Consider the following 16,627-nt stretch of genomic DNA (forward strand, 5'->3'; position numbering starts at 1 on the left):
GTTTCAGTTTCTTCAGCCTAGACAGAAAGTATAAGGCATTTTACGAGAGGCAGAGACAAGTAAGGCAACAGATAATATATCAACGATGAAAGGAACAAGGACAGAGATCTGCGCGTGTCTGGCTCTCAGCTTTTGTCCTTGGCTATAGCCAGTTTTTTGCTCCTCTGGATAGTCAGCATGACAATGTCAGAAACTAGGAGAAAGGATTTCCAAAAGGGCTTCTGCGGGCATCAGAAGATGCAGGCTGAGAAGCCATGAGAGGGAAGGACTGTGATGAACTTAAGCATCCTTTGAAGAAGGGATTCTCAAGTGAATTGTCTGCAGACTTGGTACCCGAGAGGAGATCTTGTCTGGGAACTGGCTTGGTGGTTCATTAATCTTGCTCAACAGTTGATTGGCATGAAAATCATCATGATTTACATGCTCCTAAGGAATACCAGCTTCATTGTTGAAATAACTGGAAAAGGCACTTGAAGTCCCTGTGGGAGGTGTCTCTCCCTTCCTTGAGGGTACAACAAGGAGCAGTCAGCACTCTTAATCTCAGCGCCATCTCTCCAGTCCAAAAGTTATACAATTTTGATGGTAGTTTAGTGGTCAGTGTGTTCTTTGAGTGGCAGTCCCTGGGTTTAATCCCAATACCACAAATAATAATAAAAATAATTATTATACGTTATGTACGGAGGCAGAAGGAAAGGGCTCCTGCCCTCTTGGCGTTATGTCTTCGGTGCCTGCGGCCTCCCATTCGCCGGTTCTATCCTCAGACGCTGGGACATCTCTCTCAATGCAGAAATGTAGCCAGAACCGGCAGTCCCCTCTATGCGGTACTCAACGCTCTTTTATTTTGGTTTCAGGTCTGTGGATGACGCCCTGGAGTGACAGCTAACGTCTTTTCTTTTGCGGTTTATTGTTGAACCAGTAAAGTCAGTGAACCCTTAAAAAAATTATTATTATATTATTTTGAATAAGGAATGTAATCATATTATTAAAAAACTAAAGTATAACTAAAATCATATAGTAAAAATGTCCTTCACATTGCTACCCTCAACCACCTAGACTACTTTTCCCACTTGCAACCAATATTAATAATATCCTTCAAGAGATCATTTATGGGGGGGCTGGAGAGATGGCTCAGCACTAGCTGTTGTTCTAGAGGTCCTGAGTTCAATTCCCAGCAACCACAAAATGGCTCACAACCATCTGTAATGAGATCTGGTGCCCTTTTCTGGCCTACAGGCATAAATGCAGACAGAATACTATAAACATAATAAATAAATCTTTTTTATAAAAGAAAAAAAGAACCTAAAAAAAAGAGAGATCATTTATGGGGGCTGGAGAGATGGCTCATTGGTAAGAGCACTGGCTACTTTTCCAGAGGATCCAGGTTCAGTTCCCAGCATCCACAGCTCACAACTGATTGTAGCTCTGATTCCTGGGGATCTGGCACCTTCACAGATATACATGTAGGCAAAACAACAATGCACATAAAATTAAAAAAAATAAATCTAAAAATGAGATCATTCACAAAAATGGGTATATGCTGTAATTTCCATTTTTACACAAAATGATAACTTTATCAAGACTGATTCTTGGCATTTTGACCCAACAACATGTACTGATATACTGGAGCTTATTCTGTATTAATATGAAGAAATTCCTCATCTTGTCTGTTGCTGTACAGAATTTCAATACAGGATTGTTCTGGTTGGTTTTTGTCAATCTGACAGAAGCTAGAGTCATCTGCTATGGGATAATGTTCTTGTACCCTGTAAAGATTTGTCACTTGTATTGGTTTAATAAGATGCAGATTGGCCAGTAGCCAGGCAGGAGGTATAGGCAAGATGATCAGAAAAGGAGAATTCTGGGAAGAGGAAAGCCTCAGTCTGAAGTCACCAGCCAGATGCAGAGGAAGCAAGATGAGAATGCCTTACTGAGTAAGGTACCAAGCCATGTGGCTAAACATTGATTAGAATAATGGGTTAATTTAAGTTGTAAGAGCTAGTTATAATAAGCCTGAGCTAATAGGCCAACCAGTTTATAATTAATGTAAGCCTCTCTGTGTTTTGGGGACTGAATGGCTGCAGGACCATGCAAGACAGAAACTTCCATCTACAGTCATCCAAGAATAGGGAATCTCAATTAAGACAATGCCTCCATTAGATTGGCCTGAAAGCAAGCCTACAGACAATTTCTTAATTAATGATTAACGTGGAAGGGCCCAACCCACTATGGGTGGTGATACCCTTTGGCAGGTGGTCCTGGAGTACATAAGAAAACAAACAGCAAGCCATGGAGAGCAAGCTGATAAGAACCATTTCTCCATAGATTCTGTTCCAGGTTCTGTCTTGAATTCCTGTCTTGGCTTCCCTCAGTGGACCATGACTAAAGAAAGGTAAGCAAAATAAACCCTTTCCTACTAAAGTTTCTCTTGTTCAGGGTCTTTATCACAGCCACAGAGAGCAAACTAACACAGAGATTATTCAAGTACTACATTATTGAGAGTCCAATGGTTTGGCTATAGTTCCTTTTTATGGCAACTTTCCTGTGTGTCAATCTTTACACATGGGTACATTCACAGGATGAATTCATAGAGGTCAGATTCTGGAATGAAAACCGTGTACATTTGCAACCTGTCAAATGCTATTAATATGAAATCCATGGCTATAGTGCCAATTTACAATCCCACCAGTAATAGAAAAAAAATTCCTGTTTCTTTACACCCACACATAACAGGATGGTATCCGATTTTTGATTGTATGTTTTAAATATACAACCAAAAAAATCCCAAAAGAATAAAAAAAGTCATATATAAAGTGACATTTTTATTTCTTTTAGATATAAGCGACTATTCTCCTTGTTGTGGGAAAACAGGAATGGGAACCACCACACCCAGACCAGGCACCAGGGACTGCATGGAGAATCGAAGGAATGTATTCACTTTGGCAGGGACTCGGGAGAGTAACCTCCCAAAACCTGGGCACGCGGGCCACGGTGTCTTGGATAGGCTAGTCAGCATCATTTCTGACTTCTTCTGTCATTGGTAGGTTCGAATCATAGCCTACGTGACCGAGGACCATGAGTGAGAACTCAGCCTATTTGACTGAGGATGAGGAGTGGGAAACTCCAGAAGTAAGCACATTTACAGCAACGGAAAGAGGGACAGACAGGGCAGGTCTTTTACAAGCAGCTGCAAATTTGAGATAAAGCCCTGTGCTTTTGCTTCCTGAGACCAGTGTTTTTTTCCCAATGGTCAAGAGCCATTTGCATTTCCTTATCTTTGAACTGTTTCATCCCTTATGCTTGATGGTATGTGGATTTGAGTAGGTAAAGGGGTACCCTGAGGGTTTGGAAACACTATTTCTGGATGTGCCTGGTGACAGTGTTTCCAAAAGAGGTAACATTAGAAACATCAGATGGAGCCAAGAAGACTCATGTTTATGAGAGTGAGCAGCTTTCCCTGTTTCTGAATTCTGTATTTAGTGGGAACGTCTGATTGAAACCCACTCAAGGAAATAGACCGAGAAGGACTTGGGTTCCTGTTGTTTTGCTTTGATTTTAAAAGCAGTATTATTCCTTGTAAGAGGCATCATGCCATAATGTGAACTTGGTGGTCAGAGGACAAATGTGTGGTATCGGTTCTCTCTTGTCACCCAGAAGTAGGATCCAGGGATTGAACTCCGGTTGTTCTGAGTAGCATGGCAAATGCCTTTGTCCACTAAACCATCTAGCTATCTCTGCTTTTCTTTTAGAAATGGCACCCCGCTCTATAGCCCAGGTTGACATCAAAGCTAGATTAGCCTTTGCTGCACCAGGGGTGATGGGATTGAGACATGGGGGCTTCTTTTCAGGTGGAAGAACAGAAAGCTTTATCTTGCCCCAGCAACCTTTTATATCTCTACTGCTTCTGTGGAAACCCACCGGCCAGAACGAAAACAAACATCCTTGTCAATTACAGACCACAAGGAAGTTCAGCTGTCAGTCAGGGGGAGTGAGGGCAGCTATATCCCAACAAGCCTTGAATTCAAGAGCTTCTTGCCTCAGCCTCCTGGGTGCCTAGATTTCAGGGATATACCACCAAGCTTGGTTCCTGGGAGGGATCCATATCAGTAAGAAATTGAATGTGAATCAGAGTTTCTATTAGAAATGTGTGTACACCCTTGGAGATAACCCTTATAAAGTGAAATAGATGGCTGGGCAGTGGTGGCGCACACCTTTAATCCCAGCACTTGGAAGGTAGAGGCAGACAGACTTCTGTGAGTTCAAGGCCAGCCTGGCCTACAAGAGCTAATTCCAGGACAGGCTCCAAAGCTACAGAGAAACCCTGTCTCAAAAAACAAAAACAAAACAAAACAAAATAAAAATGGGAAATGGATGGGACTAAAATACTAAGAACCACCGACTGGTGATCATAATCAATGGGAAGAAGAGCCCCAGTGTTAGCAGCTTTGAAGAGGAGCAAATGTCCATAAGACCTGCCTGAGGGAAGGAAAAATCAGAAAGTACATGGAAATAGAAATTAGCCCGGAAAGATACGGTGTGTCCTTATACACAAGGATGGCAAAGAATCGCTGTTCAGAGGATAATTAGGCAGTGTTGATAATCTTTGCTTTGTAGCAACCAACTATGTCTAGCAATGCTAGGTTATGTTAGATTAAATTGGAATGATACTGCATTACTAAATCAGGCCAGTCACATTATGTAGCAAGTAGCCTAAAGCTTGAAAAACCATAACCACAGGGCTAAATCACAGCCTAACAAATAACTGCTGAGTCCCTGAGGCAAGATGCCTTGGATACAGCCTTCTAAAGACAGCATGATACAGGTTGAACATACCTAATGCAAAATTAGAGGATCTGAAACACTCTAAAACTTTCTGTGCATTGCAGAGACCCAAACCCAGGGTCCCATGCATGGTAACAACAGTTTCTTTACTTTTTTATTATTTTTTCTTCCTTTCTTTACCAAAATAAGATGCGAAAAGCCAAAATAATCTGGGTGTAGTAGTGTTGGCCTGTAACCTGAACACTTCAGCAGACCGGGCAGGTGGATTAGGAATTTAAGATTTACCTTGGCCTGCTTGGGTCATATGAGATCTTGTCTCAAAACAAAACAACAAATGATCGATAGTTCACCTGTTTTTTGTTATTCTTGGCTTGTTTATTCATTTTTCTGTTAATATTTTATAGACTATTGTGCGTTACCCTTTAATTATTTCTGAACTTGTAGGAGGCACTAAATAACTTCAGGGGGTTACTCAGTCTGGGAAGTGAGGATCTCTGAATGTCAAACTCCATGAGGCCCATTCAACTTGATAAGTAACACTGTCTCCTTTCTGGCCATGTTGTTTCCACCCCCACTGCCACATTATTCCCCAATTTAGCTCTTCCTCCACTGCTTTTTTTTTTTTACAGCAGTAGGGATTGAACCCAGGGCTGTGTTCATGCAAGGCGAGTGTTTTATCACTGAGTTACATCCACCACCCCTTTTAATTTTTTTATTTTGAAACAGGGTCTTGGTACATTGCTCAGGCTGACCTTGAACATGCAAACTTCCTGCTTCAGCTTCAGGAGTGGCTGGAATTACTCCTACTCCTTTCCTATACTACCCACCATTCTACCTCACTCCAAATTTCTCTCCCAAAGCTTCTTTCTGTTTCTAGTATTGCCCCTCTTCTTCATCTGCACTTCTACCTTAAGTCTTCCCTGTTGTCTCTTCTCCCAACTAGTGAAATATCCTTACTACTATTTTCTTTTTCTCCAACCCAGTGTATGCACTGCTGTTAAAGTGATCTTTCTAATCTGTCAACGTAATCCACCATATAAACAAACTGAAAAATAAAAACCACATGATCATCTCATTAGATGCCGAGAAAGCTTTAGACAAAATACAACATTCCTTCATGATAAAGGTCTTGGAGAGAACCCAGATACAAGGAACATACCTAAAGATAGTAAAGGCAATATACAGCAAGCCTACAGCCAACATCAAACTAAATGGAGAGAAACTCCCAGCGATCCCACTGAAATCAGGAACAAGACAAGGTTTTCCACTCTCTCCATATCTATTCAATATAGTTCTTGAGGTCCTAGCTAGAGCAGTAAGACACCAAAAGGAGATCAAGGGGATACAAACGAAAAGAAGTCAGACTCTCATTATTTGCTGATGATATGATAGTCTACATAAGCAACCCCAAAAATTCTGCCAAGGAACTTCTACAACTCATAAATACTTTCAGTAATATAGCAAGATACAAGATTAACTCAAAAAAAATCAGTAGCCTTCCTCTACACAGATGATAAAAGGGCTGGGAAAGAAATCAGAGAAACCTCACCCTTCACAATAGCCACGAATAGCATAAAATATCTTGAAGTAACTCTAACCAAAGTGGAAGACCTGTATGACAAAAACTATAAATCTTTGAAGAAAGAAATTGAAGAGACACCAAAAAAATAAAAATGGAAAGATCTCCTATGCTCTTGGGTAGGCAGAATTAACATAGTAAAAATGGCAATCTTACCAAAAGCAATCTACAGATTCAATGCAATGCCCATCAAAATCCCAGCAAAATTTTTAAAAAACCTCAAAAGAACGGTACTCAACTTCATATAGAAAAGCAAAAAGCCCAGGATAGCCAAAAACAATCCTGTACAATAAAGGAACTCCTGGAGGCATCACAATCCCTGACTTCAAACTCTGCTACAGCTACAATATTGAAAACAGCTTGGTATTGGCATAAAAACAGACAGGAGGACCAATGGAATCGAATGGAAGACGCAGATATCAATCCACACATCTTCAAACACCTGATTTTTGACAAAGAAGCAAAAAATATCAAATGGGAAAAAGAAAGCATATTAACAAATGGTGCTGGCATAACTGGATATCAACATGTAGAAGAATGAAAATAGACCCATATCTATTACCATGCACAAAACTCAAGTCCAAATGGATCAAAGACCTCAACGTAAAGCCAGCCACGCTGAACCTTATAGAAGAGGAAGTGGAAAATACACTTGAACACATTGGCACAGGAGATCACTTCCTAAATATAATCCCAGTAGTACAGACACTGAGAGAAACAATTAATAAATGGGTCCTCCTGAAACTGAAAAGCTTCTGTAAGGCAAAGGACACAGTCAACAAGACAAAACGACAGCCTACAGAATGGGAAAAGATCTTCACTAACCCCACATCAGACAGAGGTCTGATCTCCAAAATATACAAAGAACTCAAGAAATTGGTAATCAAAAGAATAAATAATCCAATAAAAATGGAGTACAAACCAAATATGAGTGAGTTCATCCCATGTTCCTCTTTTTGGGTCTGGCTTACCTCACTCAGGATAGTGTTTTAGAAGGAGGTGGGAGGTCCTTGGACTTCTCACAAGGCAGGGAACCCGGACTGCTCTTCGGGCTGATGAGGGAGGGGGACTTGATTGGGGGAGGGGGAGGGATATGGGAGGCGGTGGAGGAGAGGAGGCAGAAATCTTAAATAAATAAATAAATAAATAAATAATCCAATAAAAAATGGAGTACAGACTTAAACAGAGAACTCTCAACAGAGGAATCTAAAATGACTGAAAGACACTTAAGGAAATGTTCAACATCCTTAGTCATCAGAGAAATGCAAATCAAAACAACTCTGAGATTCCATCTTACACCTGTAAGAATGGCCAAGATCAAAAACACTGATGACAACTTATTCTGGAGAGGTTGTGGGGAAAAGGGAACACTTCTGCATTGCTGGTGGAAATGCAAGCTGGTGCAACTCCTTTGGATGTCAGTGTGGCAATTTCTCAGAAAATTCGGAAACAAGACCCAGTAATACCACTTTTGGGTATATATGCTAAATCGTGCTACAAGGACATGTGCTCAACTATGTTCCCTTTTCTCTTACAGATTTCTCTCAGATTAAAAAAAAAAGCAGCTAGATTCCTTTTCTACTAATCCTTTTGCTTACCCATTTTATCTCTTAATCAATACCAGATATTAGGAAAGAGTTAAGAAAGGTTGAGGAGGGTCCCCAAACTCCTATACAAAAATTGGTGAAAATGGCCTATAAAGTTTTTAATGCCCGAGAGAAATCAGCTGAGTCTTTTTGCACCAGATACTAGGAAAGAATTAAGAAAGATTGAGGAGGGTCCCCAAACCCCTATACAGGAATTGGTGAAAATGGCCTTTAAAGTTTTTAATGCTCATGAAACTGAGTCTTCCTGACAGACAAAGCTACAACAATCTACAGGCCCAGACCTTAGCAGCTGCCCTAAGGTCACAGGACAGGGACAAGGGAAGGCAACCACAAGGCTCTACCCTGATAGAGCCCAGCCAAAGTCAACCTCACAGACAAGCTGTTTCAAGTGTGGCCTAAGTGGTTACATGGCATGATATTGCACTATGCCTCCTCCGAGGTTATGCCCTCTCTGCCAGCAACCTGGACACTGGAAACCACAATGCCCCCGTGTGGGCTTGTCCTCTGTGCCACACCACAGAGGTCCAGCATCACCATCAGCAAGTGAATCTGTGCCAGCCAGCCCTCGAGCTTCTCAGCCTTGGTTGGTTTATCCCGTAACTCTATCCAAGCCTAAGGTAAAGCTGCAGGTAGTGGGTAAATCCATTACTTTTATTCTCACTTGGGGATTATGTTCCCCTCACCAATTTCAGTTATGGGGATAGATGGTACCTGTTACTCCCCCACTTAAAACTTTGCCACTGCCCTGCATTCCTGCAAGACAATTTTTCTCTCATTCTTTCTTAGTGATACCTGTTTGCCCAGTACCTTTACTGGGTGGAGATATCCTTAGCCGCTTCCCCAAAGCTTTGTTCTGCTTCTTGGAGCCCCTTTTTGACCCCACCCATCTCTGAGATCATATTTTACTGGTTCAGTTCTGCCAGATGTGTGCCTGGGCCAACCCACGAGGGGCTCTCCACATATACCAGCTTCGCAGACACCAACCAGGCGAAGATTGGAAGGTTAATTTCACTTATATGCCTACTCATAAAAAACTTCGTTATCTCTTAACACTTGTGGACACTTTTACAAGATGGATATAAGCATTTCCGGTCTCCAGGGAAACAGCAGATGTAGTGGCTCAGGTACTCCTGGACCACATCATTCCCTGGTTTGGTGTCCTATGAACCATCCAGATGGACAAGGATGGACTAACTAACTAAACAACAACTTGATGGAGGAAGGTCATTGGTTAATTAATAAAGAAACTGCTTGGCCTGATAGGTTAGAACATAGGTGGGTGGAGTAAACAGAACAGAATGCTGGGAGGAAGAGGAAGTGAGCTCAGACGCTATGCGTCTCCTCTCTAGGGCAGACGTGATGAAGCAAGCTGCCAGGTCAGACATGCTGAATCTTTCCCGGTAAGACTGGTGCTACACAGATTACTAAATATGGGTTAGGCAAGATTGTGAGAATTAGCCATTAAGAGGCTAGAACTAATGGGCCAAGCAGTGTTTATATGAATACAGTTTGTGTGTTGTTATTTCGGGGCATAAGCTAGCCAGGTGGCCAGTAGCTGGGCGGCAGGAATGCAGCCCGCAGCTCCATCAACAACAACTAACCCAGCTCTCTATTGAACTCAGGTCTCTCGAACCTCGATGGACAGGACCTCACATGGTAATTTTCACCACCCCCTCGACTGCCAAGCTCTTGGGACACCCATGCTGGTACCATCTCTCCAGGCTCAAGCAGGCACCTACTTAGTACACTTGGTCTGTCCAGCAGACAGGACCTTCCACCCTCCGGTTTTCCAGGATGCCACAATGAAGGGTCTACCTGCTCCTCATTCTGGCACACTCATCTTTGGTGATAACAGTCTTTTTTTCCTAGACACCTGCCTTCTCACCTCCCCCAAGGAACAGATGCCTGCCTTCTCCGGGATGACAGTTCATGGGATGCCTCTCCAGCCACACCTCTCGCTGAACATGGACACCTGGCTCTCACCTTCCCCACATTGCCCCATGCCTGCAGGAAGTAGTCAGATTTGAGTCTATCTCCTTTTTTCCCAAAAAGAGCCTAAATGTTTGTCATAATTATCACTTCAATGTTCTGTCTTTCCTATATCTAAAGAGTCTGAAATGCTAAGTTGGGAGCATAGGCCCAGGCCCCTCGCATCTATCCCAGCCCCCAAGCCTGAGAGTTATATTGGTCTGGGCTCCAAATCCCAGCAGACCAGGTCCTGACCCTGAGAGTTATATTGGTCTGGACTCCAAATCCCAGCAGGCCAGGTCCTAACCCCCCCTGGTGGGGGGGGAGGGTCAGGACCACTCCCACAGTATTTAAATGAACTCCCAAAAGAGGGACACTTGGTCTATTTTTCTTCCTCCTGGTGGTTGTGTTCATGGCCTCCTGGTTCCCCCTTGGGGCCACCCGAGAGTGCAGAACTCCCATTAAACCTGGATATTCCTTTTTTAAAAAGAAAATATGTATTTATTTATTATGTATACAATATTCTGTCTGTGTGTATGCTTGCACCAGACCTCATTACAGATAGTTGTGAGCCACCATGTGGTGCTGGGAATTGAACTCAGGACCTTTGGAAGAGCAGGCAATGCTCTTTACCCCTGAGCCATCTCTCCAGCCCAAACCTGGATATATCTTAATTTGGCTTGTTTTGATTTGGCTTGATTAGGATTGTGCATTGGCAGAGAGCTCGTGTTAGGAAAAATTCCTAACAATATATATGACATTTATTAAAAGTAATTAAAAATATTCAAAAATATTATTGCTTCACTGTCTTAAATCTTCCAATATCTTTCCATTGATTGTAGGAAAAACTCCAAAGTATATTCATTTTATGTGTATGGATATTTTGCCTGCATATATGTTTGTACACCCCCTGTGTACCTTGTGCCCAGCAAAGATGTCAGATCTGGTACTGAAATTATAGATGGTTGTGAGCCACCATGTGGGTGCTGGGAATTGAATTCAGGTCCTCTGGAAGAATAACTGGTGGTTTTTAACCACTGAGAAATCTTTCCAGCATTTCAAGATACCCTTTTTAAAGGTTTATCTTGGCTCACAGTTCCAGGAGACATGGTCTGTCATGCAGAAAAGGCAGGAAAGATCTGGCCACATTGCATCCACAATCAGGAAGCAGAGACTAGTGACTCCAAACTCAAAATTCTTTTTAAAAAAATATTTATTTATTATGTATACAATGTTCTGTCTGTGTGTATGCCTGCAGGCCAGAAGAGGGCACCAGACCTCATTACAGATGGTTGTGAGCCACCATGTGGTGCTGGGAATTGAACTCATTGGAAGAGCAGACAATGCTCTTAACCACTGAGCCCTATCTCCAGCCCCCAAACTCAAAATTCTTAACATAATACATTCCATTGGCTCTGGTACTTCATCAGTTAATTAGCTATTGAAGTGACTCTTTAAAGGGGGAGGGAGTGGTTAAAAGGTTTCCTGCTCTTCCAGAGCACCTGAGTTCTCAGCACCCACATAAGGGGACTGTGTAGGCATTCAGAGGCTTGGATATCCTCTTCTGACCTCTACAGGCCCACAGCCACATGTGGCCTGCAGACACACAGACACACAAAGAAAAAATAGAAAATAAGGGCTGGAGCACTGGCTGTTCTTCCAGAGGACCTGAATTCAATTCCCAGCACCCACATGGTGGCTCACAACCATCTACAATTTCAGTACCAGATCTGACACCTTTGCTGGGCAAAAGGTACACAGGGGGTGTACAGAGACCTGGTGCCCTCTTCTGGCATGCAGGCATGTTTGCAGGCAGAATACTGTATACATAATAAGTAAATAAATCTTTTTTTAAAAAACAAAAACAAAAAAAAAAAACTAAGACATACCCTCATGTAGCCTCACACTCACTATGTAACCAAAGATGAATTTGAACTTCTCATTATTCTTCTTTCATCTACTGAATGTTGGGATTGGAGACACATGCTGCCACAGCAGGCTTTAAAATGATTTCTTATTTTTCTCTTTTTCTCCCAAGCGATTACTTTGCCAGCATTATCAGAGATGCTCAGTTCTGGGAAAAAGCTACAATGGACTTTCAATAAAATTTGTCCTTGAGCCACTGAGATGGCTGAGCTTACTGCCAAACTTGACGACATGAGTTCAATCCCTGGGACCTACATAGTGGAAGAAGAGAAATGAATTTTGTGTTCTCTGATCTACACTCACATACATACACACACTGTAAATGGAGACTGCACTTTCACTTCCCAGCTGCCTAGATTTGAATAATCACACAGAAACTATATTAATTACAACACTGTTTGGCCAATGGCACAGGCATATTCTTAGCTAGCTCTTACACTGTAAATTACCCCATTTTGATTAATCTATGTATCGCCACAAGGTTGTGGCTTACCAGTAATGTTCTGGCATCTTTCTCCTTCAGCAGTTACATGGCATCTGCATGACTCCATCTTCTTTCTCCCTGCATTCAGTTTAGTTTTTCCGCCTAGGTATATTCTGCCCTGCCATAGTCCAAAGCAGCTTCCTTATTAACCAATGGTAATAATACATATTCATAGCATACAGAGGAGAATCCCATATCTCACACACGCAGACACACACACACACACACACACACACATCTCCCCTCTCCACATAATAAATAAATAAAAAAAATAAATTTAAAGTGTTCAGTTCTGAGCAACAGTAATAATAGTTAGCATTTACAGTATGCCAAATGCTTTTCATGTTATCTCATTTTACAACCCTCTGAAGTAGGTTTAATAGATGAAAAAATGATGATTAAAGAGGGCTGGGTGAGGAGCTAGAAATGACTCAGAGGTTAAGAGCACTGACTACTCTCTTCCAAAGGTCCTGAGTTCAATTCCCAGCAACCTGTTGGCTCACAACCATCTTTAATGAGATCTAGTGCCCTCTTCTGGCATGCAAGGAGACATGTAGGCAGAACATTATATATGTAGTAAATCAATCAATCAATCAATAAATAAATCTTTAAAAAGAGGGCTGAGAGATAACTCACTGGGTAAACTGCTTGCCCCACAATCATGAGGACCTGAGTTTGGATTCCTAGCATGAGCATAAGATGCCAAGCATGGAGGCATGTGCCAATTACCCCAATGCTGGGGAATGGAGATATGCAGATCCCAGGGACTTGTTAGCCTCCCACTCTAGCCAATATGGTGCTCCAGATTCAGACTCTGCTGTAGCAACAGGCCACTTATTGGTTCCCGGCTGCTCAGCCCCAAAATAATCACACAGAAACTGTATTATTTAAATCACTGCTTGGCCCATTAGCTCTAGCTTCTTATTGACTCTTTTTTTTTTTTGATTTTTCGAGACAGGGTTTCTCCGTAGCTTTTTTGGAGCCTGTCCTGGAACTAGCTCTTCTAGATCAGGCTGGCCTCGAACTCACAGAGATCCGCCTGCCTCTGCCTCCCGAGTGCTGGGATTAAAGGCGTGCGCCACCACTGCCCAGCTTCTAATTGGCTCTTACATCTTAACTTTTACATCTTAATTTAATCCATCTCCATTAATCTGTGTATCACCATGTGGCAGTGGCTTACTGGGTAAAGTTTTCAGTGTCTGTCTCAGGCAGAGGATCCATGGCATCTCCTCACTTTACCTTCCTCCTCCCAGCATTCAGTCCAGTTCTGCCCACCTACCTAAATTCTGCCCTATCAACAGGCCAAGGCAGTTTCTTTATTCATTAACCTATAAAAGAAACACATAGACAGAAGGACCTCCCATACCACTCTATATCTAAAAATAAGGTAGAGAATGATATGGAAAGATAATGTCAATCTCTGGCCTCCATCTGTGTACACAGGCAAGGGTATGTGTAGTGTGCATGCACACACACACACACACACAAAGTTGGGCTAATAATATAGCTAATGTAATGATGTAACAATTCTAATGATTGTTAGAATGCTTGCCTAGTATACAGAAAGTTCTGGGTTCCATCTCCAGCACCATATGAGCCCAGTTTTCATTTGTGAGTTTTTAAAAATTATTATTAATAGTAGTGGTGATGATAGTAGTAGGTCTGTGTCTGTGTGCATGTGTGACAGAGAGTGCAGGTACATGTGCCATGATGTCTTAGTGTTCTGTTGCTCTCAAGAGACACCATGGCCAAGGCAACTCTTATAAAAGGAAACATTTAACTGGGGGCTCGCTTATAGTTTCAGAGGTTTAGTCCATTATCATCATGGCAAAAAGCATGGTAGCACACCGGCAGACATGGTGCTGGAGAAGGAGCTGAGAGTTCTCCATCAGGATCTGCAGATAGCAGGAAGGAGACTCTGGGCTTGGAATGGGCTTTTTAAAACCTCAAATCCCATCCACAATGAAACACACAATTCCTCCAACAAGGCCGCATCTCCTAATCCTTTTAAATAGCGTCATTCCCTGATTACCAAATATTCAAATCTATGAGCCTATGGAGGCAATTCTCATTCAAACCTCCACACATGGCATGTGTGTGAAGTTTTGAGGACAACTTTTGGTAGTCTATTCTCTCCTTCCACCATTTAAATCCTGGGGATGAAATTCAGGTCGTTAGGATTGGTGACAAGCACTCCTAATTTTACCTGCTGAGTCATCTCAGCAAACCTTATTTGGGCTTTTTGGCCCGTATTTCAGAGCCTTGGTTTGCCATATCCTATTGTCCCTTCTATACATTTCTGTACAGCAGACTGCCATGATTATGCTGCATAGGCTTTACATCTGTGAGACTGATTTTTGCAAGATGTAGGTTTATATATACAAGTCTATTTTTAATCAGTCCAAACACGAATTGTTCATGTGTTCAAATGATGCTCATTGATTAAGGTGCTAAGGAACCAACTACCAACCAAACTGCTTCAGCTTTCTTATGAATCAAAAGAGCAATTCAATTCCTTTATCACAGGAGCTGTCTTTTTGGTCCTGGGTATAGTAGTCAGTTCTGCTTTATTCATCCTCAGTGAGGCCTTCCTATAGCCAGAGTAACTAACCTAACCCCTTCGAATATTCTTTTTTTTTAAAGATTTACTTATTATGTATACAGTGTTCTGCCTGCATGTATGCCTGCAGTCCACAAGAGGGCACTAGATCTCATTACAGATGGCTGTAAGTCACCATGTGGTTGCTGGGAATTGAACTCAGTACCTCTGGAAGAGCAGCCAGTGTTCTTAACCTCTGAGCCATCTCTCCAGTCCCCCTTTGGATATTCCTATCTGTTCTTTAGAGTCCCACTTTTTGTTAGGTGACAAGAGTTGGACACCATCTTGAAAGTACTGACAATTTTAAAAAGCTAATTAGGAGCACAGCACTAACCTGGATGTGCTTGATTTGGCATGTGAGCTTTGTAAGCATTTAAATGAACTGTCTAAATCGGGGCTTGGATATATTCAGCACATCTGTAGTCCTTCCTACGTTGTCCTTTTCCTAACTCAAGCAATAACAACCTACAGTCTTAGAAATTTTATTGGTATTATCTATGGTTTTCTTTATGTATTTTTAGCCTCTTTTTTTCTATGCCTTTGGAGATGTTCCTTTTAGTTCATACCTGTTGGCATTTTGAGAATATGGCAATCTGGGACTTTTTGTTTTGTTTTTCAAGAGAGGGGTTCTCTGCATATCCTTGGCTGTTTTGAAACTTGTTCTGAAAACCTTAGGTTGACCTCAAACTCACAGAGTTCCACTTGCCTCTCCCTCTCTCCCTCCAACTGCTGGATAAAAGGCATGGGCCACCATTGCCTGGCTGGGTAATATAGTAATCTGCTTTTTTTTTTACTTTAATAAAATGCCTCTAGCAGGCCAACTCTATAAATGTATATAAAGATGTATATAAAGATTTAAAGTGAGTGTTCAAACACATTTGCTGTGGCAAGGGCTCCCCTAGAAGCTCTGTCACTTTATGGCAGCTGTCAAAAATGGGAGCATGGATGGGGTGAAGAGATCAAAATGCCAAGTAAGAAGGCAAATAGCAACCCAGGTCAGGTTTGTTCTAGTAGTTCAGTCTCTGAGGATCAGTAAGTAGCCTGTGAATGGTACCTTAACCCTATTCAAGGTCAACTTCACCAAAGACTTAATGACCTGCCCTCAGGTCCTACCTCTATTTTTTCCCACAAGAGGGCGCCAGAGCTCAGGACGGAGGGCTGCAAGCCACCGTGTGTTCAGCGGGAATCGAACTCGGACCTTCTGGCAGGAAGGGCGATCGGGCCACGAACCGCTGAGCCATCTCTCCGGACATACCTCTATTTTTTATATGAGTGTTTTGTCTATATGTATGTCTATGCATCACATGCATGCCTGGTGCCCACAAAGGCTAGAGGAAGGAGCTGGATCCCCTGGAGCTGGGGTTACAAACAGTTGTAAATCACGGTGTGGGTGCTGGGAACTGAACCCTGGGAAGGTCTCTTCAAGAGCAGCAAATGCTCTTACCACTGAGCCATCTCTCCAGCCTTAAGGTCCCAGTTCTTAAATAGCCCTTTCATTACCACCACACTGGCCAAGCTTTCAGTACCTGAATGCATGCTGAATACTATCTAACCCATACACTTGGGATGGTTAGTCTGAATACCCGTATGCCTACATAGACAAATGATGCAAAATATGAGACATTGCTCCACCAGCCTTTGATTCTATTATGTGCCAATAAACATAGGCCTGAAGGAAGTTCTAA

At 42.2% G+C, this 16,627-nt stretch overlaps 1 non-coding gene across 1 annotated transcript; it reads left to right on the top strand.

The window, feature by feature from the left end:
* The first annotated feature begins 600 nt into the window (after window positions 1–600).
* On the top strand, window positions 601–775 carry LOC121437288. The gene has a single exon (XR_005972950.1). It is a non-coding gene; the product is annotated as a small nucleolar RNA SNORA57 (small nucleolar RNA).
* The last annotated feature ends 15,852 nt before the right edge of the window (window positions 776–16,627 follow it).

Source organism: Microtus oregoni, unplaced genomic scaffold (genome assembly GCF_018167655.1).
Source record: "Microtus oregoni isolate MIOR12 unplaced genomic scaffold, Mior012 000050F_ref0000143, whole genome shotgun sequence".
Classification (NCBI taxonomy): domain Eukaryota; kingdom Metazoa; phylum Chordata; class Mammalia; order Rodentia; family Cricetidae; genus Microtus; species Microtus oregoni.